This window comes from Falco cherrug, chromosome Z (assembly GCF_023634085.1).
Source record: "Falco cherrug isolate bFalChe1 chromosome Z, bFalChe1.pri, whole genome shotgun sequence".
NCBI lineage: Eukaryota > Metazoa > Chordata > Aves > Falconiformes > Falconidae > Falco > Falco cherrug.
This window is the reverse complement of record NC_073720.1, coordinates 80,950,322-80,976,705: the sequence shown is the minus strand read 5'-3', so window position 1 is coordinate 80,976,705 and position 26,384 is coordinate 80,950,322. Positions and strand designations below refer to the sequence as shown.

Sequence of the window (26,384 nt, the reverse complement as noted above, 5' to 3'; positions counted from 1 at the left end):
TGAATTCAACTGTCTTTCAAACGCATTTAGGAAAAAAAATAGTTAAACAAGATAAAGGTGGTGCTAAAGCACATGCTGGAATTTCTAAGCATTCTGTTTACAGCAGTTCCAAGGGCAGATCCTCTTTCCAAGGCTGAGCCTCAGTCCAGTTTTGCCAAATATCGACACTGAGTTGGAGCAGATTATTTAATGTTTACTATTTGAAATAAGATACTTCTTAAGCCTGAAATTATAGCCCAGGGGTCCTCAAACTTTTTAACCAGGGGGCCGGTGCACGGATGCAGTGGCAGGCAGCCATCTGTGGCTGCTTGGTTTCCCCCCACAACCCCTGGCAGGGGGGGGGGGCGGGGGGGTGTCTGTAAATACCGGGGGCTGGATTGAGGACCCTGGGGGGCCGTATCCAGCCTGCGGGCTGTAGTTTGAGGACCCCTGTTATAGCCTATAATTAAACAAATTAATCTTACTTTTTTCAAGGTACAGACAAGCAAGATTCACTCCTATAAAATCATTTATCATTAAACTTAGAAAGGACATTTTAGATTGCAGTTTACTGCATGGAAGAATAGATATATTTACTTATATTTTTTATGGGTTTTCCCCTCGAGATTTTGGCCATACTTCATCTGAAATGCATGGAGCTCAACAGGGTAAAAATCATTATGGGATGTAGTAAGACCTAAAATCAGGTGTAAACTGGGACTAGTTTGGGCCTAGTCTGGCTGAAATAAAAGAAGTTTGTGAAAAATATGATACAATATACCCAGTACATTAAGATCATTAGCAAATAATTACACACATTTTAATCAATACCTATTGTGATATTGATTTTTTTATAAGCATTATAAAGTCGAACCCTTTGTGAACTACAGAATGAATATTAACATAAACTGTCACATTGTTTTTGACTAGGTGTTTGACTTTTTACATTTTACTGCAGAAAATGGGCCCACTCTTGTGGCTGTGGGGTTTGTACCTGTGTAGTAGGATTACATGTCATGCACATTACAAAACCAAGGAATGTGAAGCGTAGATACGTGCACTGTGTGGAAATGGTGGTTCGTCTTAACAATGCTATGTACCTGTTGAGGTGTGCTGTGACCCCTTTTAATTCTTCCCTGTTCAAGGAATAGCGATCAGTAATAAGTGATTTAGTTCTACATTCTTTTCTTTTGCCAACTCAACAATAATGAAAACATTCCTGTTTTGCATTTTAGGAATGATTGTGTATTCCCTATAACTGAAAATCTGGTAATACTATAGTATAACATTTTGTTCTTCCTGTCTTCAGTAAATCTAAAGTGATTTTTAAAGATTTGCTGTAGCATAGCCCTTAAGAATATACATTTTACAACTTCAGCTCATTTTTAATCTCTTGCTACTTATCAATGATTCGATCTGAGATTACGAAGCAGGTTCCCTTGATTGTATTAATAGCCTAAAGTCTCTGTTCTGACGTTTTGCATCCATGCACATGTATCTTATTTCCCTTTTGCTGTCCATAAAAGAGAAATGCATTAGCTACATAAAATAGAACAGAAAAGGAAACCACTTTTAAAATGTGTAATAATGTTTCAGGTTTTGCATATATTTTAATGAAAACTGCAGTTTAAATGAACATTATATGCAATATCCTGAAGAGCTGAGGCTTCCATCAGAGCCAAATACACAGAAATTTAAGTAACAGAAGATCTTGGATGTGTTCAGTCATGTGACCTATCTAGTGCCCTCCATTTTAGTATCTGAATTCATACCCATAGCATCACTAATTTTACCTCTACGTTGTCTGTTTGCAGTTCCTTTGATGATGGGGAAAAGTTCATCAATTTAGTTCTTGTGCCAATAGACTAAAGATACGTCCCTGCTGCCACCTTGTTCATTCTAATGTAACACTCCAGCTTTATGTTACTACACAACACCATCTGAACTTGTCAAAATTAATAATAGAAAAAGACACTTACGCACTCCATCATGTCCCAGGGTACTACAAAAAACACTGAGAACAAACGAAAAACAGAGAACTGAAGGTCCTGGGCAGCAGCTTATTTAAATACATTTGTTCAAGATAAGAAGGAGAAAGAAAACATGCATTCCTTTGTTAAAGGGAGAGCTTTTCGTGTCTAAAGTATTAGAAAAATCGTTCAAGAACAGTTCATCCTTACACAAACACCACCTGTGCAATGCTGCCAAGGTCAGGGTCAGCCTGGTTATCAGCTGTGGGCTGGCAAGTGCCAGACGAGCAAGCTACACTGCCGTGATCCTCCTTACTGCGCTGCATAACAGCTAGTTTCTAATTGCATGCTAAGAAACAGATGAGTAATAGTTTTCCTTAATTTGGAGACAAATGTTGCATTCTGACACACTTATTTTTAAGTTGTATAAATTCAGACGTATGTAGGGCATAAATCCCTGAAGAGCAGTGTCCCAAGTATCCAATCAAGAGTGAAAAAATAATATAAAACATCATAATTCTTTAAGGATAATTTTGAACCAGCTCACTGTGAGCATTTTTCTAGTATGTAGCTGCAACCAGCACTGAAACACATTATCTACTAATCAATGTAGCAATTTTATGCTTTTGATTTGCAACAGTGTTTTGGGAAAACTGTCTGAAACTGAAGAACATATTTAGCAACGATCTGTAAAATGTGTTGCCTATTTGTACCTGTAATGATCAATGTTCTTACTGTCAGCATCAGGTATAGCATGACTAAGAACGAGTAGTATGTTCACACTGGTTATTCAATCCCTGAAATGTAACAGAGCTATTTCTGTACTTTGAATAAAAATAGATTAACACATCTCTTTTACAGTTTTGTATCTAGGGAGAATAAATCATAAAGCAAAAGAATACATGGTATTCCATGACGCTACAATAAAATTTGCTCATAGGAACCACTGCTATTAAAAACACCACATTCTGCTGGGATTGTAGTTCAAGGCCTAATGATTAAGAGTAAGTTACCCTGAAGACTACCCAGTAATGAGGATTTGTAAATTCCCAGCTTAATAATATGCAGTACCTTTGGATTGTTTCAAGAATTATTTGGGCTAAAAAGTTCCTTAGTATTCTCACTGACTGTAATCCATCAGAAGGTTCCTTAGTATTCTCACTGACTGTAATCCATCAGAAGGCTACTAAAAATAACAAGACAAAAAAACCATGTTAAAAATCATCTATTTAGCTGGCCTAGCAGAACAAGGAGTTTGCAATGATGTTCAGTTTAGAAAGACCTAGATATAACGAAGTTATCTTCAGGTATGCATGTCAACTTCCTCCATTTTCTTCTTTTTTCCAGAAATAACTAATTTGTAAAATTTGATTTAGGAAAAGAACACCAAAACACCAACCACCCTTTTTCTTCTTAAGACTAGCTTTCACTTTGTGATAATACATACAGTCTAGAAAATGTTCTGAATTCTAATAATTTTAATTGGACTATTTAAGTAACTTGCACCCATGGAATACTTTAAAATTCAAAGGATTTAAAACAATTTAAAAGCACACCGTCAAACCACCAGCCAGTCATGTGATGGCTTAATGGGGTGGCATTTTGCTTGACAAAAATAATCATTGCATCAGTACAACATCCAAAAATAGTAAACTTGAACAAACGTGTAAGTCTTTGCAGTACTACGGCTTGTAGCCCAAACCCACAGGCATGAATGTATAAGCCTAATTTGAAACACTTGAATAGTTCACTGAAGGCTACAGAACTGCTCATGTACCTAAAATGAAGTACATATGTAACAGTTAATATGAATGAAATCACAGATATTGTTACTGCATCCCAATGAGTGCACCAAGCCAATGAGAATCTGAAATCAATGAGCACACTAGAGATGCAAAAGCAAATCCTGGATGCCGTTCGTAAACCTTTGGTGGACACATGTTGGATATATCTAAGTACAGGCACTGTATTCAGGTGAAATGTGGTACTACCAGTGCATGGAACAGTATCGCGGCAATTTGGTAAAAAGTGTCCCAACTGATTCCACAACTGAATTCAGATGTGAAAAACACAATTAATTATTAGACTGAAAATGCAGACATGGCACTGGAGAAAAAAGCCTTACATACTGCACAAAGTACTTTATGAATGCTTACAAGTGTAGGATCCATCTGACTTCACTGAAGCCATCAACATTTCCCATCTAGTCTTAGCTTCCTCAAATGTAGACTTTATCATCAATGGAGAAAATTAGGCACCATATAAACATAGCTGTAGACATCTCACCATAATTACAGGGACTATAATATAAGTAGCAAGACAAACAGACAGCAAGACAAGCAAAGAAAGAGGATTCCTCTCCATCTGAAGCCTTGTACAGCTGAAGCCTAGTGAATTAGACTGCATGATGGGAACAAGAGTAACTCTGTAAGAAAGAGGAGTACAGGTTCAAACATAATTCTTTTCAATATATTAAAAGTAATAATGGCCCACCTGTCCTATTTAGTAAGCAATTATATTAACATACTGTGTACCTTAACATGGAAAAGCTTGCACCCTTGTCATGCAACATGAAACTCATCATTACAAGTCACTATCAATAACTGCACGCCTAACATGCTTAGGTTACCAGTAAGGAAACAATTCAAAATAACAACCCCAACAAGAATTATTGAGAGCCACCATAATAAATATAGTCTTAATAGGAATTATGCTGAAAGCTAATAGTGGAGAAAAAAGAAATAGCCAAAAATGTAAATTTAATTTTAATGTTTTCTGATAAGGATATATGGTTCAAGACAGATTTCCTGGGGGAGTTCCTTAAATGAAGGCCTATCACAGCAAAGGACATAACTTGCCAACCTAAGATGTGATGCTGAGATTCCTAAAATGTGCTATGGGGGTGGTGATATCTGTCAAGATGATATTTGTGGAGGAGTTCTTGAAAATAGCCAGGCTCTAAACCATTAAGGATTTCAAAACTAAGAAAGCAAACTTTAAAATCAAACAGCTACTTCATAGCAGACAAAGTAAATGAGTTAAGGTGCAAAGGGGATGATCATATTTGCTCAAGACAGGACAGGAGTGTGTCACTGCATTCTGAACAGGCTGCAAGTGACAGAGCTGAGCTGCTGGAAGCCTTTCTAGGAGGGAATTACTATAATCCTCTCCATCAAGAGGGCATGTGCTGCTGCTATGAGGTCATCACAGGATAAGTAAGGGCACTGTCTGCATCAAGCACAACACTAAAAAGACATTTTTCAATCTCATTCACTGCAGAGATCTCCACAGAGGAGAGAGAGGGGAATGAACTGGACATCAGTATTTTTACTACAATTTTCCAATGCACTCAAATCCCCCAAGTCACTCCATAGTGATATGTAAAAAGAGAGCACTCTCCCTAAGATAACAAGTACACACTGCTAAGATTTGTGCTTTCGCTGTGGCTGAGGCAGAGGTAGCTGGCAGTCCTGCCTGCGTGAAAACAGAGCTGCACTTGTGGGATCCCTGGAGTAAGAGGCACATAGCTCTTTATCGCTCCAAGTGTGATGAAGTCTTTGATACTTAGCATTCCTACAATGCCCACTGCAAGCACACACTTCATGCCAGGATTCTAGTGTCTGACAAACTAACCTTGAACTTCAGCACGGCTCTGAAGAACCATAAAATATTTTTGTCATTTATCTAGCCCTCTGCACAACAACATAGAGGTCTAATGCAGGCATGAGGCTCAGCATCTGGAATACGATGTACTGGCCTTCCCCATGCTTGTGCAAACTAAGATTTCCTTGCATATCTGCATGCCTATAAACTGAAAGATATCTTGTAAGTAATACACACAAAACCTCCTTGTGTTCTTAAATCATGAAAATATTACATGTGTACCCAATTAATATGTTGCGGGGTTTTGGTTTATCAGATTGAATTAAGGTAATAAAGCATTGTTTCACATGTTTTCTAACAAATGCATGTAACAGTTACATCTTGAAAGCATGTCAAATTATTCACATTATCTGTGAATTAAAGTATTCAAAATTAAGCACTTATCGGCCCCCAATGAAAAATAAATAACTTTTTTTCTTAACAGAGAAAGATTATGCGATGTATATGCTATAGGAAACTTCTAGTAGCATGATTATTAGAAGTAACAGCTTGTACCCCTACAGCCTGACCGAGTTTGAAAGAAAGTTCAGAATGGAGTGGGGGAATTAGCTGATGAACTTCTGTCAACTATAGCAGTAGCCTTCATGAATAATTCAATATATGCCCCATCCCCTCTATGTCTCAACAGACTAACAGCTGCAGCTCTCAAATGACAAGTGTTACTTCTTCAGAAGCTTCTGAAAATAGTATACTGATTATAAAATAATGTATATAATAAAATAAAATTTCCCCTCCCTGCTTTTCACTTCTGACTTACAGTAGCTAGTAAAGTTTTACAGCTAAAGGAGAATTTTCAAATAGTTTTTTAAGTTACACAGCAGGTCTGCAGAAGCAGTTGGGAAAAGAACTGAGGTCCTCTCCTAAAGATCTGGTCCTTTACCTTAACACAGCCACACAAATCACCCAGATCCCTGTGTCTCCAAAGCCTCATTCAGAGCAGCTTTGCACATGAAAGCTATAAGATGACACTTTCGTAACACAGATCTTTACTGTGACTTCATGCAAACAGGAAGAAACTTTTTGGTCTGAGGTTTTTGTATCGAATGCTCACTGTCATGTTCTCTACCTTGTAGTGAAACTTTGGCACTTCAGGACGTCAGGAAATTGACTGACATGTTTGGTGAATATTCTGATTTGGAACAGTTCCTCTTGAGCTAACAAGACTTCAGTAAAAGGGGAGAGAAGCTTAAAGAGACAGGAACGCAAGTTTCCTTGATGACAGTGCAACTGCCTGTACCATCGGTCCTGTTTAGGAGGAGGATTGACTTTCACAGAATGTCTTCTCACACCCCGACAATTCAGAATGAAACTGTACAAATGTGCTTACATATTTTCCTATTAAGCATATAGGCAAAGGAACCAAAACTAGGCAAACTCTGATCACTCAGAAAAAGACCTTCCACTGTCAGCAGGCCTTGCTATTTAAAGGAAGGGATCTCTCACATATGTTTGTTTAAACAATGTGAGTATTTTCCAGTTTTGTGAAAAATTTTCAGTGGCATTAAATAATGGTGGGTATTTAGGGAAGGAAAACATTAGGCTAATGTAATGCTGAAATAGCGACACACATAGCTGTTTCCTGATTTACTGAGAAACTACTGTGTGCAGCACTTCTGACTGAAAGCAGCAGTGGACAAAATATTTTTGATGATACAGACTGAAAGATCAGCTTGCTGCTTTGCATTTTTTTTTTTTTTAATAAATACAAGTATATAATCTTTCAGCCCATGAGCCAGCTTCTGTTCATAGGAAGCGTGCCCTATGCACAAGAGAAGAAAACCTCTTTGCCATACATGCCCTATGTAGATATATACTATAAAAATTAAGCAAATATTGAGGATTTGAAGATGATCTCATTGCCAAGAGATGAGCTGAAAGGTTTCTTAAACATCTGCTTTACCTTCTGGTAACGAACTGTTTCTCTTCTCAGCTCCAGAATTGCCCTCATTCTTCTTGTTCAACATAATGGCAAGATCCTGCAGTGTTGCAGTTGCCCAATGAGTCTGATCTAGGCATGACTTTAACTGGGATGCGAATTTTTTAACTGACCATTTCAGTAAGAGCTTTCTTGTACTTGGTTTTTTTTAGAACTGGAATTCTATCTCCTAGCGCTGCCTTTTCATAGAAATGTAAAAAAAAAAAAGTAGATTTATGTGATGGATTGCAATTTATATTGTTAATTCTAATACAAAATACTGAAGAGGGAGGTTTCATTTTATCCTATCCAATGGACATTTTCTATAAAGTAGGAATCTGGACAACAAGAGAACTATAATGCGCATTATATTTTCAACTGTTTACATTTCGTATTTTAACAGTGAAATTTTCAAACAAACTAAACCAGAATTATAAGACCTTGGAAACAACAAAGATATCTGTCTGTTCTTATTTTCACATTTTTTAGCTAACAGAAATAAAAAATTGGAACAGTTATTGAGATAGTGTATTTGAAAGCTAAATAGCACTGCCAAATAATAATTAAAAAATGTTAGTATGGTATTAGGTAGCTTTGTCAGGTGAGCTGTTTTCAAGGTAACTTAGAAGCACTACTACAAAAGGACTGCTGCATCCTCAGTCATTTTAACACATTTAATTTTTCCGACTACTATGCAAAGTACATTCAAAAATATGATATTTTTCTTCAAAACAATACATTGATAATTAAAGCACTGTCTGTATTTTTGCCAAGGACAAATTGTAGCAGAAATGGAAAATCTTAATAGAATTGACCAGAGTATTGATTACTGAAATTTTTATTCATTGAATATAGTGATTGGATTCTAAATGAATAGTATGCAAGGTATCTCCTGCACTGTATAAATACGTGCAGCTTCTACTCATGAGATTTATTCAGGAGGAGCACGACTGCACACCGCAGCCCAATCTGTATGCCATCTAAGAGCCAGTGGTCAACTCTGACTCCAACCAGACAGTCCCCTTCTCTCAGACTGCGGATAAGTATAATTTCTTCTTGAGTAATGTGTTGGTCCCGCATCCTGGGGCAAACAGATAAAAAAGGATAAGTGTATTTTTAAAAAGAAAAAATTCCCCAAACAAACAGTGCTTTCACTAGGGGCAGTACTAGCCCAAGAAATCCAAGCTATCATTACTGGTGAAGCGCCTTGCTCCGTGAGTAATACATCTTTGGGGCCAGCTCACATCATAAAAATAGGTTGCCTCTGCTCATGAAAGGTCCACGTCTAGGCTGATAGGGAAAAAATATCTGCTTCACACCACTGTGGAGGAGGGTGGTTCCCCCATCAGACACAAGCTACTGTCAAGGCACCAGAAAGTATTTTTGAGTGAAAAAGCCCATACTGTTCCACCTTGTGAACAGCGAGAAAATGTAATTTTTTAGTATTGATTTTACCTTAATTTTACAGTGTATAATCATACATCAAACCAATCCCTTTCATGACATTTTCCAGTTCTTTACATTACTGTTAACAGTGTTAGAAAAGCATAAAATGCCATCGCATACAGGACTTGCTGAGCTAGACTATATATCTGTTTATCTGAAGACTCACAGATCCACTCATATTATCACTTAAGTAACTATCAATATTTATTCCCAAAACATTACTGGGAGACTGAAAATACTAGTCCCTGCTCAATAGAGATGAAAGTAAGTGGAATACAGAGCCAAGTGCCCTACCCTATGTAAACCAAAACCGGCAGCCATCTATGGAAAAGCAGCTCCCAGCCTACTGTATTCCTGCTAATCACTCCATCAGCTTTCCTTACATATTTTGTTTAGATGGAAGTTATCAGCTATGTATAAAATGAAAAAAAAACCAACCATCTTGATTTTACATCTCCTCACTTGTGATACATCTACAGCCAAGATCAGCACTGATGTCTGAAACAGATCCTGAAACTAGGAAATTCACAGAAAAGAGTTCTATATAATAAGTCTTCAGATTTTGAATTTATCATCTGATTTGTCCAATCTGGATGGGTATAAATTTCATCATTTTTCCCATATCAGATTCCAAGTAGGACCGTGAAGTACCAGGCAAACAGATTTGAGATTCTTGTGCTTAGCATTTGGATCTAAAAGCAATGTATTCCTATGTTGAACTGCAGCTCAGTTTATAGGTCGTTTGTGGGTTGTTTTTTTTTTTTTGCAAAGGAAGTATAATTAATACACTTATGTTTAAAATAAAGTGCATTAAAAAGAATACCAAGACAAATACAGGTTGACATAACGAGAAGGGGTTACATTCCATATTCTTTCATTTGATCTTTGGCCTCTTTCCTGACACTTTGTAGAAGTGACATGAGGCATATAAAATCTACCCTTTTAGAAACGTATTAAATTATCCCATTCACTTCTCCCTGGCCAACTTACTAATAGGTGTGCTGGTCTCATAATACTCTTGGTCTTAGAAGTGTAATAGCTAAGTGGTAACAATATTTCTGGAGTGGAACTGAGCTTAGCAAATCAAGGCAGAGAGGCAGCAAAACAGATCAGTTGAGGACCCTGCTTCCTCTCAGCCTTCTTTTTACATTAGGTATGATAACGATATACTGAAAATATTTGTCTCTTAGTGATACATATATTAATGATTCCCATCCAAAAAATAATTTTAGGACTAACAAAAAAGTCAGTAGTGTTTGTGGAAACCCTAGAAAGATCTAGCCTGTAACAAAAAATAATATTATAGTAATGGAAACTAGGGGTTACAGTCATCTTCTTACCCAGCCTGCCTATAAAACCAAGAATAAGTTATATTTGGGATGCCTATATATATCATTCCCATACCTGCACACAGAAACAAATAAAAAAGCACATACAAAAACCCCATTAAAAATTACTAAATTTCTAACCCATAATATAGAAGGACTGGAAGTCTAGAACAACAGGAGAAAGACTTTCATTTTATATAGTAACTATATATGTGAATAAAGAGCACCACGTGTTTATGGACTGATTATTTTTATGAGGTCTAACTGTGAAGAGACATTTTGACAGTTTTATTTACAGTGTAAGGCATACCCAGAGGCATGCAAGTATAATTTGAAAACCATATATATTTGTATATAAAGCACACAGATATATATATGTTCATATGTATAAATATATGTACATGATCATAAGAAGTGATTTTACAGAAAAACTGCAAGCCTAGCTAACATGGCAGTCTACGACTGTAGTGTATTTCTAGATAGCCTTTTTAACATATACACCCTATCAAAACCATTAACTCTGCAATTACGGGAGGTTCAAACTAGGAATTGAGAGGTTTAGGTATACAAAGGCACTCCCCAAAATGAAATAGTGTTTAAAAATACATCCTAAAAATACAGATCAAATTTCTTTAAATATATTTCATTTATGTTAATGTATATATGCAGCTATTTCAAATGCAGCCAAGTCACTAAGCTCATTTAACTACATTTTTGATTTGGGGAATTAATGAAGATTCCACTGCTGAAGATTTTTTTTTTTAATTTATAGATAAAAAAGAACCCAGAGGCATCAACCACTCTGAACAAAGTACAATTCAAAGGCAGAAGTTAGATCATTAAGGATGAAAATAATAGCATCACAGGCAACATCAGCTTGTAAAACAAATTCTGTTCTTTAATAAACATCTAGTGTGCCCATACATATTTAATGTTAACAGTTTTTTAACGGCTTAGGCTGTAACCTTAGCAGCCTGGTGTGGAATTTGCTATTGTCATCCCTGTCCTCATCAGGACAGAGGTAGAAAGCAGCAAAGAAGTAACCCAAAGTTACACTTACCAAATTTGACCTCTTGATTACTTTTCCTCTAGCTTAAGCCGTAATGGGATCACCTCATAAACTGTATTATGCTGGTTAAGACACCTTCCATAAAGTTTCATTAACGCACCAACTCTTCCTACTGAACACTGAGGAGAACTGCAAGATGTTCTTAATAGTAAAACTATCTACATTTCTTTTCCTTCTGCTTTCTTTGTTTACACTGTTTGTTCATACCATTAATGCATTGAGGCAGAGGCTGTCCGTCAATGTGTATCTGCACAGCACCATGCACAGTGTTAGGCCCTCATCTCTGTCAGGACCTGTAGCTGTTACCACAATACAACAGTAAGTGGTAACGTTAAGGTTTAATTTTTTTTTTTTTCCATAGGCAACAAAGTCCAAAATAGATTTCATTTTGCTATTTGTATCTCCTCAGCCTCTCACTGGACGAGTACTTCGAGCCAGAAGGAACACATACCCCCTTACACAATATCCGCTTGTATGCTTCATATGCATGCAGGATGCTTAAGACACCACATTTTTGGATGATCTGCAATATTTACAAATTTGAATAGAAAATTTAAAGGAAATACCATAATATTTTCTAAAAAGGATTTGGGAATATTACACCCATTCCAGAACGGCCAGGACAAGTACCACCACTTGAAACTGAGGTCTGTCAACGTATTTCCTATGTATATTATTGGCAAATCTGGATTTTACAAAGTAGGAATTAAAAAGAAAGCTAAGATGTTAAATACCTTCTTTAACCTGACGCAGAGTAGCCTGGATAAAACTCTATGACTGAACAATATATCAAAAAAATAGAAAGAAAGAATTTATTCTCAGTTACTTTTTAGAAAAGAGAATCCTGTGTAAGTGACTACAGCAGCATGTTCTGTCACATTCTTTCCATAAACTGAGCCCCGTCAGTGACAGCAAAACAGATTGTGTGCATCTGCTGGGAATGAGCCAGATGACAGTGGAAGAAACACACATGGATACCTTGGCACAACAACTAAAGAAGTAGAAGAAAAATGGACAGAAAGAAGTAGAAAGTTCTAAACTTTAATTAAAATGGCTCTCTAACAAAAGCGAAGTTATCTAAGAGTCTGTTGCAGACTGTATGCTTCACTTTAGACTGTAACTTTCCAAAAGCAACTACATATTTATAGTCTACATTGTCTTGTTTATTCCCTATGGTACTCATATGGCCACCATTCCCACAGTGTCTGGGTCCTACACAATTTGCCTCAAGGAAATACCATCCTCATTCTACAGACAGGGGCTTGATGCACCAACAAAGCGAGATCATCACAGTCGTCTAAAATAGGTTCTGCAAGAAAGAGTTAAATCCACACTGCCCAAATCCAGGCTTCCATCCTAAATGCTAGAATATCCTTCCTGTGCTTAGCTCTGCTTTCAGACAGAAATACTGTTATACCTAAAATTAACATTAAACAAATAACCTGCTAGTACTCTAGCATTACAAGACCTGTGAGCCTGACAAGTTAAATTAGCACAAATGGTGACTGAATCAGCTTTGCTATTGCTGTTTGTATTCTCTCAATTTTTACTGTTGAATATATGAATTGAGAGCTCAAATTGCCCAAAAAAGAATCAGTGAGTTACAGTCTTCGGTACGGAACTGCTACCACAAACATTGGTAGCTGTGTATTCTCATATCAAAGGAGATCCTGATGCAGGTATTTTAAAGACGTGTAGACGCGGTGCTGAGGGACATGGTTTAGTAGTGGGCTTGGCAGTGCCAGGCTAATGGTGGGACATGATGACCTTAAAGATCTTTTCCAACCTTAACGATTCTATGATTCTATGGCAGCAGAACTTCATGCTTCTGCTCAGGAATGAATTCAGAAATTCTGCTGAGTCTTTAAAAAAAAATCTTTTATTTCAGGTTTAAAGTAACGTACACTGTTTCCCTTTTGGTTAATCACTTAAAGATAGACCAAATAGACCAAATTTTTTTTTTTTTTTTTTTTTTTGTTAAGAAAACTATTCCTATTACAAGGCCATACAAACTCTTCTGAATTTTGCTGTAATGTTTTACTGTCTTGCCTTATATATGAGGAATAAGATGTCACTGCCAGCTGAGTAAAGATCACTATAATGGTCTGAGCAGCTCAAGTGATCTATTTAGAGCATCTGGAAGCCTCATGGGCCAGCAGTCTCAACCTGTTATGTATTCCATATGCAGTGTCTATCTAATATTCTCATTGTACTTCAGAATGACATTAGAAAAATGGAATGATTTGGTATTTACAAAACTCATATAGTATCATTAAATAGTACAATTAACATCCAGCAGACAGAAGCTGACGTATACTCGCCTAGGCTGAGAAAAGCTCTAGAACAGCATATAATGCACCTTCATGTTCCATCTCATTTCAGGATGTGTGAATGTCAGCCACACATGTACAGACTTTAACCCCCAATAGGGACTCTGAAAACTGTTTAAGCCTGCTTATAATGTTCTTGATCAAAGAAGTGGTAGACTTCTACATATTCTTTCCAGTGTGGTCCACGAGAGAAGATAAGCAGATCTTCTTTTGAAATGTCCTATTCAAATGGTACCTTTGTTTCTAATGAGTCTGGAAAAAGAGTCAGAGTGGAACTGAGAGAAAGAAGTGGGTGTTAATTAACAGCATGAGTGATAATTCTGTATATAAATCAGTTTTTAGTAGGTCATCAAGTCAGTGGAGTTATACTAGAATACATGAACAAAGGACATAGTTTCATATATCCATTTACATCTGAAATACTGTTAAATAAACATATCAATATCTGTGAATGTAAGTTCTCTTTGTATTTGTGAAGTCGGAATTTCCCAAGTACAGTTGAAAGAAAAAAAAAAAAAAAAGCAGCACATTTTTACGACTTACAAGCTGTTTCAAGCTCTTGGATAAATCCTAGTCAGGACTGAATATCGGCACAACTTAACTAAAGTTGTTATTCTTCTTCACTAATTCAAGCATAATAATGTGGTCAGGAAGTCAGGTTTGGATTCACACCCACATATTCAACAGGCACATTAACTGTACAAGAAACCGGCTGAAGAGGCACGCATGCTAGGCCACAAGGTCTTTCCTAAAGGACCACCCAAGCTCTGCTGAAGATGACTGAGAACGTGCATACAGTGGCTATTTTTGAGCTATTTGTTCTCATAAAGGTTTATTAGACCACTCTTAGGTACCCCGACCAATTTATCGCACCCTGGAGCTGTACTTCCTGTCTCAGCCAACATATAATCGATCCGTTGCTCGTTTACGGCATGCTTGTCGTCCTTATATTCAAACACCTCTTCATGTTTCTAACTCCTATCCTAGATTTCAGAGCTTTGCTAGGCATGGTATGTGTCAGTTCAAGAAACAAACTCAAATGAAAGAATAAGGCCACTAAAAATTATGGAAGGCTGACACAGAGGTATTTGTAAAAGGTCTAGTTTCACAAAATCAGATGAATACACTTGTAAAGATGGAACAAGACACTTTCTTCTTATACATTGTATGTTATAAAGTTAAATCAAACTTTTCAGCAATGCAACAGGGAAGATGGCATAGAATTGGTTGTTTAAACTAGTTTTAAGCTATATTACAGACTAGAAACACAGAAAGGCTTGTATTTTTTAAGTAAGAGGTAAAAGACCGCAAGAGATCAACTTAATAGCTAAGGAACTATGGCATTCCAGTGAAACATGACTCAATTACAGCCCTTCACTTGATGAATATTTTATTATCTATACAAGAATGGGATGGCCCCACATTTGGAAACTGAGAGTAGCTTTCTCCCAGAATATTCTACAGCCAACTGATTAAGGACCTTTCCAGAGAGAGAGAATTGTCTTTTCTGTGAACTGCCCTAAATTAAGGGTAGGAAGTATTTCAAATCAGGTTTCTCAAGCGCTGAATTCCTGCTATAAAAGTTAAACCAGTGCTTATAAAGAATTTATAGACTTAATCTGGGGATGTGGATTCCAGCAGACAACAGGACACAGCAAAGTAAAACTTAAACTCCCCTTTTTCGTGTTGCCCTAAGTCCTTTCTAATTATGTGGATACATCCTGGCACGCTGAATAGATTTTAGTTTTTACAGCATCTCAGTAAAGCTGCCAATTTTCATCTGTGCTTTGCCCTTGGAGAACTGAGATATTGCATAACAGACTTGCACACACACACACACACAAGTTTGCAGCTGCATTTAAAATTAAACTTAAGGGTTCTGAGTCCCTTTCTTATACTGTTAGTGCAGCTTCTGCACTTCATTTACAAACTTTTTTACCTTGCATCTTTTGACTCAAATAAAGTTCATGTGTCTTTTTAGGGACAATGGTTAGTGAATTGTATGTTAAACATATAAAATACAGTTTAAATTTCCCCCTTTATTTTTAAGTTTTGGAATTCATATTGAAGGATCTTTCTCCCTGGTATTCTTGGAAATTGTCACTGCTGGGTTGCATGTGGTGCCAGAGATTATTATATTCAAGAACCTTGTTTAAAATTTGGAGCATACTTTGGGACTGAATGTGCTGTAGATTCACTTTTTCATCCAAAAGCTTGTATTTTAATGTTCGATATTGAGCTTAGATCACGATATATTCCAAATGTGCTCTGCCAACAGACACGATAGTAGGTATGTATTTAACTGTTCTGCATTTAAAATCAGCATTTAGACCAAAATCGGAAAACAGAACGCTGATGATTGGTTTTTTTTGCAAGTATCTGCAGGAGAATTACAAAACTATATGTCTATGGATTCCTTGTGATTTTAAAGAGGCCTTTTCGATATATCTACATTGTATTTTGAACTTATATTAATCAAACATGGAAGCTGTATTTTCAGGATGATGTTTAATTCACAGAGCAATCTTCCGATCCATTAGTGGAACAGCTTCCTCTTTCCAATCACATCTGGAAAACAGTAGAGCGAAAAGAGGGAACAATACTTTCTTCTTGACCATCCCCAAAACTACTTTTTATCAGAAATCTGTAGAAGTGCTATTCCATGTCCTGTTTGGGGTAGTCAAAGCAGTAGCGATGGTCTCATGAGAGGTTTGCCTTTAATCTTATACAGAAAAATGTGGTAGAACATAGTGCTACTGCTTTACAGATGACATTTAGCGACTTGTAACAGAAAGCTGCACCAGAAAATCACCACTCGTCCACATACGTGACAAGTACTGCTCTTCAAAACAGACCAGAATATCTTTCGTGTCGTGCCTCTTTGCTACATCAGATGTTGCTTCATATTGTTATTAAGTGACAAAAAAAAAAAAAAAAAAAAGTTAAATAAAGAACACATTCTGCCTCCATTGAGAAATCCTGGTGCTCTCAATTAAGTATTTTTCTACAGGATTAGAAGCCGGGGGAAAAATAATCCTAATAGCATTAAAATGCCATGCAAAAATACATCTATTGCTTTCTTTGTATCTGTCATAAGGATTTGCATTATGCCTATCACCATCGTATCTTATCCCTGATACATTTTTTTCCCAGAAAAGACAGCACTCATTAAGGATGGCTTCAGGATGACTATTCTGCTGATCACCACAGAACGTAATACTAAGCTTCTGACAATATCCACTGGAAGCATAACTGAACTAAATGTAATATTCTGGATGGGGGTTTAAGTACTGGAACCTGTCCTGAGGATAGAGTCTCGTTTTGCTTTGTCAATATCGAGTGTTGGAAAAATCACAATATTAGTCCAATTTACAGCTTGTATGCCAAGAATATTATAGGAAATGTAGAAGAACATCCTTCTGTTTCTGTCCTGTGCATAATCTTTTTTATTGCAGCATCAACAACAAACCAAAAATGCCAGATCCTATTGTTATCCCAGGGAAGTTATGCAGATTTCTACCTACCAGGGATATAGGTAGGCATTCTTCATTCCTGTACATGTAATTACGGGCAGTTCTGCTTTAATTAGGTAGCTTGCCAATCATTCCATCATGTTTCCGTTTAAGAAAAAAACTGAATAGTATTTTCCAATTAATATAAATTTTTAAATGTAATCTAAATTATTTCCAATTACTAACAACACACCACATAAATAAGAGTGCTAGTAATTCAACGAGCCTGGGTTATATTTTTTTTAATGTGTGCTCCCAAGAACATTAAGGAAATTTTGCTTCATCCTATTTAGTTTTAAATGAGCGTAGCAGTCCATAGGCTCTTACTAACATTTATGGTCATATTTCTGATCTCTAAAATTTATGTATGTGTGTTTTGGATAAAGCTGTACATTTTGTATGCCACTGCAGCGATGCATTCCCTGGCTCAGTATTCTGACATAAAAAACGTGTCATGTACAAGTTTGGTAAGTGTGCAGTTTCACACTTATTTCATATATTGCAGTGGGGCAATAAGCTGGATTTTTTCACATTCTGCTGTTATATCAATCCCTTCTCTGCATCTTATACACATAAGCAAGATAAGGGAAAAACTGGCCGTTTCTCCAGGATTCTGTGGGTGAAATGTGTTCTTATATAGATAAATACTTATATTGTAAGTTTAATGTTATAAATACTGCTTCAAAGTTCAGTTCCTTATAGGTACAGAATACATTTAAACAATCATTATTATTAGTTTCTTAAGACTGTTGCCCTATGTCTGCAACAATTAAGGATTACTCATAGTAAGACAAATTCTGTACACTTTGACAGGAAATTTGTTTGAAAAAACCTCTGCAAGATCAAGGTTTCAAGTTTGACTGCCACGTATTGTCTGCTCTCCTCCATTTGCATACCATCTTAACAGTCCGTAGCCACGTTCTTCATAACCTTCCTAAAAGCCTTCCTCCTTTTTTTGCCATTTCTCCCACTCCTCAGACTCAGTACAGGCAGAAGCAACGTTCAGGACACAGATGGACAGAGATAAAGCAGGCCTAAAGCTAAGTGTGGAGGACATACTGTCTCCTGCTGGTTTCACACAATATCCTCAAACGCTGCTAACTTTTTCTGCAAACTGCCCAGGCATTCCCAAGGTTCATGGCAATCGGAGGGGAGCTCCTGGCAGCACGTGTCTGGAGCTAAAATGCCAGGCTGGAGGGGAGGCGTGGGCCAGCGCTATGGGATGGTCACAGAACCCCCGCATCCTGTTATTTCTCTGCAGTGCACTCCCCTCTCTCTGGGGACCACTTTTCCACCCAGCTCCAATGAAATGATTTAAAACAGTCTCCACTGAGAAGTCCACATGGAATTTTTACATGAGAAGTGCTGTAGTCTAGCTTCTTGTGCTGGTGCACATAGTCTGGAATGTGTTATTTTTTGTAATGATCTGACAATAACTAAATTATTTGGAATACTATTACGCGCCACTATTTCAAATATAATGTAGTATCACAATACATTTGTCAGTAGGGGGAAGAATTTATTAGAAATCAAATAAATAGCACATGCTACTATGTTACTTGTTATTTCTGTTACTAAAAGTAATGTTTCACGTGGACAATGTTCTGCATTATATTTACTTTTGCAGTTGTGTTTTATAAACAATTTCACAATCCTCCTTCCTTGTCCTTTGTACATACTTTGCTAACGGCTATTGATTGACTACTTAAAAGTAAATAGTGAAATTTAACTGAGCATGGGTTCCACAAATGGCATGCATCCTGGATCTATAAAAGCAAACGTAAATAATGTTATTTCTAATTCAGTTTACTTAACTGTACATTTTGTGATTATAGGATGAAATATAAAAGACGGTAATGTCTAAGGTGAATTCTTGCACTGGCATTTGGTTAATAATAATTTTCATGATAAACTTCACTTAAGCAATTATACAGTTTAAGAAATGAGAGTCAGAGAAGACCTGTTAGGCTGGATTCTAAGTTTTGTAGCAGCGGTTCTCTATAACCTGGGAAAAGGAGGCAGAGGAGCTTTATGCCATCTGTTCCATTCTGTCCCTAATCTGCCCGCTGCCTTATGGTTAACTTAAATGAAGGCAGCAAATACTGACTTTCCAGGACCTGTTGTACTGGCCAGGATTTCTGAAGCTCTCTTTGCTTGAACTCTTGCAGCCCCCCAGTGTCGGGTGAGATGGCAGAAGGCAGAGCTACACTGCTGAAGCAGGTGACTGCTAAGTCACCTGTACAGGGAATTACTAAAGGTGCCCGGGCTACGGACCTCACTGGTGTGATAGTTGAATCCAACTTGCATAGGAGTCTATTCCACACAATATTAAAATAAGCAATTCTCAGATTGATTATCCAGACCTGGTTCTAAGAATTTCCTAGCACATATTTCTGCATTTTAAATGTATTTAGATGTTAACAAACAAACAAACAAACAAAAAAAAAAAAAAAAAAAAAGGTGGTGGTGAATGCGTAGTGGACTTCTGTTTAGGTATATTTCACAGTAATAGTCCTACACTTGAACTGCCTTAAAGATTCTTCTTCTCTATGCTTCCCTCTATTCCTTTTGCAAATTTACTTTCTCTTTGCAAGGGAAGAAGCAATGTAACTATATGAGAAAACTCTGTGAGTTCTCCATGTTAGTTTTCCTGGTTGAATAATGGGTGCCATTTGCATACTTTGAAATACTTTCAAGATGCAAGGAAGTTTAAAAGCTAGAATCCTATCTGATGTTTAGTGGCTTAAATAAATAGCAGATCTCTGAAAGGTTCTCTTTGCCATTGAAAACTAATGGGATAAAAATGTGATACTAAGAGGGTTGATGCAGAATACAATCCTAAAATCCGCATTTTTTATATATTCTAAAACCAAACACTAACTCCCATGACTAAGATCTGCACTCAGAGATCTAACTCTCTGCATTCAGTGGAAAACAATTATTTTATCTGTAAGCAGGCACCTAAATTTACCATATGAGCATTGAGAAGACACAAATTGCAAAAGAATTTTATTTCTCTTTAAAACCACCTCAGTAGAACAAGTATCTAGGAATTCCACGGCTTTTCTTGAAAGCCTTAGAATAACAGGCTATATTTCCAATGTCATCATTAAATTGATCTCATACTTTACATAAAACTGTGTGACATTAAAATGTGCAAGAGTGTTCTCAGACTTGGCTGCTTCTTTATCATTGTAAGACCGTACCTGACAGTTCAAATATACAGCTGGGGCTCGTAAGTTCTCTTTTGTCACACCAATGCTAGGTAACTTTTTGAAAATTACACCCGCCCATCAAAAAAAATAAAATACTCCACTGTTTTATGACATAAATCTAGTATAACTGAATATTTTTTCAGGTATTCATGGAGTTACATGGCCAGACTGAACTTGTTGGAAAAGGACACTGTATTTCAGTCTTTACCACTCCAAGCTCCATTTCAGTATTTTATGCACATGAATTAATTTTCAGTAGTACTGATCATCCACATCTATAATCGTATGAGTGAGGTGCACATTTTGCACATTTTATGACTGTCCTAATACAGTTTTGCTGCTTATACAGCAGTAAAATAACCAGGAACAATCACAAAATGTGATAATGTAACTATTCTTTAAGGACTGTAGCAAGCGAGCATGTCTCAGACTAGTCTTTTTCATCTTACTTGGCTGTGAGGTACTTCAGGATATTTCAGGCATTTCTATAACTGCATTTATTGCCTAATTCCAAGCACTTACTTTTCAAAATATTATCCTACTAAAATTTTTGAAATTCCCATTTGAGCCTCATAATACATTGTTGAGAAGTTACTGTAATGCGCGTGAAACAAAAGGAGAAAAAGAAAATGTATTTTATGTACAACATGAACTTTTCAAAATACAGCTAGGCAAAGCTAGAATGAAAGAAAAGCAAAATGTGCTTTCAGGGTCCATTAAGATGAAACATCTGAATTTACAGGAGTTTCCTGTCTGATTTAATAACACATGCAAAATTAAATACATAAATATTAAATTTATGTATCACATAAGATGAAGACAATGAAAAAAACAATGTTTACATTTATGGTTGACTCATTAGTGTTTTATTATGTGAAACACTAGGAGGCATCAGTTGGGTAAAAAAAAGTCTTCTTTTGAAAAATGGTAAGAAATTAGCATAGAAGTTATCAGCTTGCAAGTTTCATACTTCCAAATGTTAAAGGCTGTACGTTATAACTAAATTATGCAAATAGTTAAAACTCTCTAGTCTCACTGATAAATGGCGTATTTGATAGTACAGGGACAACCTTTAATTTCCTAACTGCTTTCAAACCAGACTATTAATGTTTACATGCACCACACGAAGTATACTTTTACATCATATTACATTTAAAAAAATAACAGAATAGAGGTAAACTAAGATGACTTACTTGTTCCTCTGTATTATGCTTTTTGATAAATCTGCAAAGCCCTGACATGCTTTACGCACTCTCCTCTGTATGTAAGCTCTTAATAGGGTAAGTGCAGTAAATTTAGTATGTTCCTAGACACTTTCAAGAACTTTTAATTGCTATTACAGGGCATCATCTAGGCAGAAATGTTTTTTACAAGTCCCACGGCAACTATCTACTACATTTTAAATATATTTCCCAAAAGCAGAGAATTACACAACATTTTTAAAATTTGTATAGCAATGCTACAAGTGGCTCTGCCTTTTACTACAAAGTCATATGAAACCAGTAATGTCAAAACTTGAGTCTCCCTTCCTTCAAATTGCATTTAACAATGACTAAGCAGCAGAATTATAGTTGTCTTATAAAATAATCAATTGAAATTGAAGTGTGCCTTGCCATGCTGCAGCAATCAGCTTTTATCTCTGCCCAATCAAAATGACATGTGAACTGCCTAATCCTTCTTTTGTAGGCACATAAGACTTTGTTGTCACTGTTGGTTTTGTGAATCGCCTCTATAAGCTGGTCTGATTTCCTAAGGATGACAGATCTTAGTGAATAGACAAGCTCTACTGCACTGCAGTCAATGAGACAGTGAGATTAAAGTGGAGGACTGAAGACACTAGGTTTTAATCACCTGCCCACATGCAACATTGACCATCAGTTCTGAGAAAATTACCTTAAAGGTGGTCAGAAGACCTGAAGAATTCCTTTTAAAAATAGAAAAAAAAAATATTTTTTTTAGTTGTACCATCATTTGTGTTTGCTGACCAGAGTTCTTCTAAACCCATTTTGTTTCTGAAGTAAGATGCAAAATTGCATTTTCATCCTTTTCAAACAGCAGAACACTAACTGTACTCTTAAACCTGACATTTTCTAGCTGTTCAGAATTACATACATAATTTTTTTAATTTTATACCTAAGTTGCTATAAAGCCTAAATAGAATGTAGCAAAAATCTCTCTGCTGGTATCACATAGCAAAATTTTAAAATCTTAACACACATCACAGATATAACTGTTTTGGTTATTCTTCAAAAGGCTGAAGCAGAAACTATAAACTTCTTGAAATTACATAGCACCTAATTTATGTTCATCTTCATAATCAGTGTTTTCCAAATAGTATCACTACACCTTACTTGATTTCTGGATAAATTATCACGTAATTTAGAATAATTATGTCCAACAGGTAAGAATGTAGTCTATGTAACAAAATCCAAATGCTTATTCTTTCAAGCACCTAACAGCAGTTAATGACTTCTTGCTCAATGAGAGGTAGAAATATCCTTAACTGCCTCTGAAGATGAACTGAACTACTCTGGTGAACAATAAATTAACCTGTTACGGAGGAAAGTAAAATCAAAATAAATGAAGTTGGCAAAAGTATTCTATTCACAACTCCTGCCCGGTTCCTAAGTTTCTACGTAGTTGTATTTATCTACTAAATAGACTGCTATCAAAATCTTTCAGAGGTAAACTTTTGGAAAAAGCTTCAGAAAGCTTAATTTCTCTTTGTCTATAATATTTTAGATCTTTAAAATACAGAACCTTTTAAGAGAGCATCTCTCTGTTTCTGAAGATACATGTTGCAGGTACACAAATTAGGAGCATTCATTAAAAAAAAAATAATTTTTCTGATCCCGTATTAAAGAAAATTCACAGTAAGGAAGTATTTATATGAATTTTCTTATGACACTCCAAAACTAGCAGCTCAGGAACATAACTCTACAAGACTTAATCTCACACACTATTCATCATTTAGTACCAATTTCCATAAGGTTCTTAAACCTAAGTTTCCTTTTTTCTTGGTCAAGTAATCTTAAGAGGATACAGACATACCTGATTTCTGCATTCATTTATAGGACATCAAAAGTAACGTTCCTTACATCTCTCCTAAGAGAGCCACGGGACAGGCAAGGGATTTAGGTCTCCTTGGGGCCGGATCCTGTAAATCGTTACTCTTGTGACTGTTCATTTTCACACAAATAGTCTCAGCATTATCAGTGGGACTAGTTGTGTAAGTACTATTTGCATGAAAGAAGGCTTTCATGTTCAGGTTCCAGAACTATCTTCTCATACCAGCCATGTAGGACATATTAGTAAAAATGTATATGAACAGCAGGTTTTTAAAATAAAAGGATGTGTGCTACCAAGAAACACAGACAGCCTGAATTAAGGGTCATTGTCTTAAGTTCTTCTTCAAAGAATTTTTCCATGACTTCCAAAAGGACTTAGGTGTGAGCAGAGACTTCAATGTTAGACTCAATATGAATTATGTATTCATTACTATAGAAAGAATGATATAACAGGTATTTTAAGAAAAGTGAGAAAGTAAGAAAGCCTTGTGGGTTTTCTAAGTTCATGTTAGATACCTAAAATCATGTAACAAAACCAGCTCACAAAACAACAAATCCCCAAAGTGGCCATTTGCCTGAGCCTTTGAACTGGAAATCAGTATGTATGCAATACAGAGGTTAGAACTGGTTCACAGGTGGTTATATTTCCATGCCCTGCCAAGCCTCTAGGGATTAGAGTTATTATACTCCATATAAACATCTTTACTCTTCAACCACAATACCCGGGAAAGTGCCAATAAAAGAAATCTATCATGGTTTATCATCCATCTTGTAGTTGCTTTAAAGTAAAGATACGAAACTAGGACATTTGCCATTAAGCTTATAATCAGATATGTGCTAGCAAAATGCATTTTGTGTCAAGACAATTATTTTCTGTTCACCAGTAAAATACTGGCATAGGGCCTTTCTCTGCCTAATTCCCTTAAACCTTTAGTTTTAAGTTGTGCATTAGAGTACCTAATTTCAGGATACAGGTATTTGCTGATACTAATTATTGCATACAATGAAGAAAACGGAACTCTTCTAAAAAAAACAATGCTTAGGGTTTCCACAGTGATTCATTAAGTTTTGTTTTGCGTTGTGCTGCCTTTTTTTTTTTTTTAAGAGAGAGAAAGAGAGAGAGTGAAAAGAAATTATTGGCTTATATCGATACTTATTTTGTTTTTAAGGCTGACAGAAGGTCACCGTTAAGTTTTATGGCAAATGCTAAGTATTATAGTTACATAATGCACCAATAGTCTTAGAAGTCTCTCATTTACATTAAACTTTATCTTAGCCTGTAAGTAACTGTATGTACTACAACTAAACCAGCCAGTTTTGTAAGGCTGATTAGCTCTACTCCCTTGTGTTAAAAAAATGTAAAGAGTACTTTAAGTACTACATAAAGACAAAAGCATACTATTCCAAAAGAGGCTGGCAGCCCATGACTTATATTCCCACATCAATGCAAGGGGTCTTTCCACCTCAAATGTAAGTATTTAAATGAGAGATGCACAAAGTTAAACACTTGCAAGCATGCATTACCTGAACCCAGGGGCTGAAGAGCCTCTAATACAGTGAAGTTTAAGAGCATTTCACTCAAACTGGATTGTTTCCTCAGTCTGATAAATCAAGGTGCAAGCACTACAAGGTCACAGCATTTGGTGAACTATTCAAATCAAATAAGCTTCAAACACTTCACAATAGCAAGCACACAAATTATGTAAACTAACTTCATCAAAGTTTAAACACTTATGACACTGATAGAGACAAGTCAGCAATAATTTAGTAGACAGTGATTTAACTGTGTTGCTTGTCTAAAAAGTTACTTTTAAGCAATGGCACACTCATACACTTAGAAAGTCTGCAGGCGATCTCAATCCCAGCCTACATACAGTAATTCTTCAAATGCAATAGGAAAAATACATTGGGCTTCTGTACCATGCCCACTCTATTTCATTCCGATGCTGAATTGCACATGTACTTACATTATAAACATTTAGCTGTTTGGATGATCACACTAGTCCTTGAGATATTTTCCTTTCACAGGAAAAAGAAAAAATCCCTTTACTTCTTCCAGCCTTAAATATTCACCACCTGGTTCATGCAGCCTCCTTGAATCACACACACAGCCTTCAAAGTCAATCCAATAAGCAGCCAGAAGCTGTCTGGTCTGTGTGTGTGTGTATGTGTGTACGCGCGTGTGTATGTGTGTGTTCAGCGTGGAGGAGGAGAAAGTGGCTGAGCTGCTGGTCGGATTAAAAGTAACCGGACTCGTCCCGAAAGCGTCCAGGAAGGAAGTGACAGCAGGCGAATGGGAAAAGGCGAGCAGCTCACAGCCTTTGTAACATCGCGGAGGGAAGGGGGAGGCGAGGAAGGGATTCAAACTAGACGCCTGATGAGGTGTCCTTTTCTGCTTAGCTCCCTCTTCCTCCCTTTTCTTCTCCTTCTCCGTCTCTCTCCCTCTCTCCCACAATCCCAAACGAATGACTCTCTCCTCCCGAGCTGGAGAAATAATCAGTTTCACTCCTGCAAAAAGGGGGCGGGATCAGATCCCGAAAGCGTTTTAATAAAACAAACATAGAGCAGCAGCAGCGGCAGCAGCTCCCTTCCTTGCCCCTCTAGTCTAAACTAGATTGATAAATTACTCCACTACACTACTTTAATTATGTATATGGTATGCAGAATAAATCACTGAACATCAGCACCTCAATCAAGCACTTTTTAAATGATAATTGCATCTTGGGTGAATCAATCTTTCCATTCCTGACATTTTGCTAATTTTAGTTGTACGGTGGGGGTAATGGCATATGCCACACGCAAACCTAATGACAATCCTTTATCCCACCGCGCGGGGACGGCGCGGCGCGGCGCGGCGAGGCGGTGCGCGCTCCCCCGCGCCAGTCCCGG

The 26,384-nt window shown here is 36.8% G+C and overlaps 1 protein-coding gene across 14 annotated transcripts in view; it reads right to left on the bottom strand.

Moving 5' to 3' along the window:
* The window catches only part of MEF2C (myocyte enhancer factor 2C), a 128,384-nt gene extending 102,000 nt beyond the window's left edge, over window positions 1-26,384 (bottom strand). Inside the window, exon 1 of one of the 14 annotated variants that reach the window (XM_027811339.2) lies at window positions 25,463-26,384. The gene's annotated coding sequence lies outside the window, so the exon portion shown is untranslated. The remainder of the gene's footprint in view (window positions 1-25,462) is intronic. The other 13 variants (XM_055699469.1, XM_027811336.2, XM_027811343.2 and 10 more) reach the window with 13 other exon arrangements.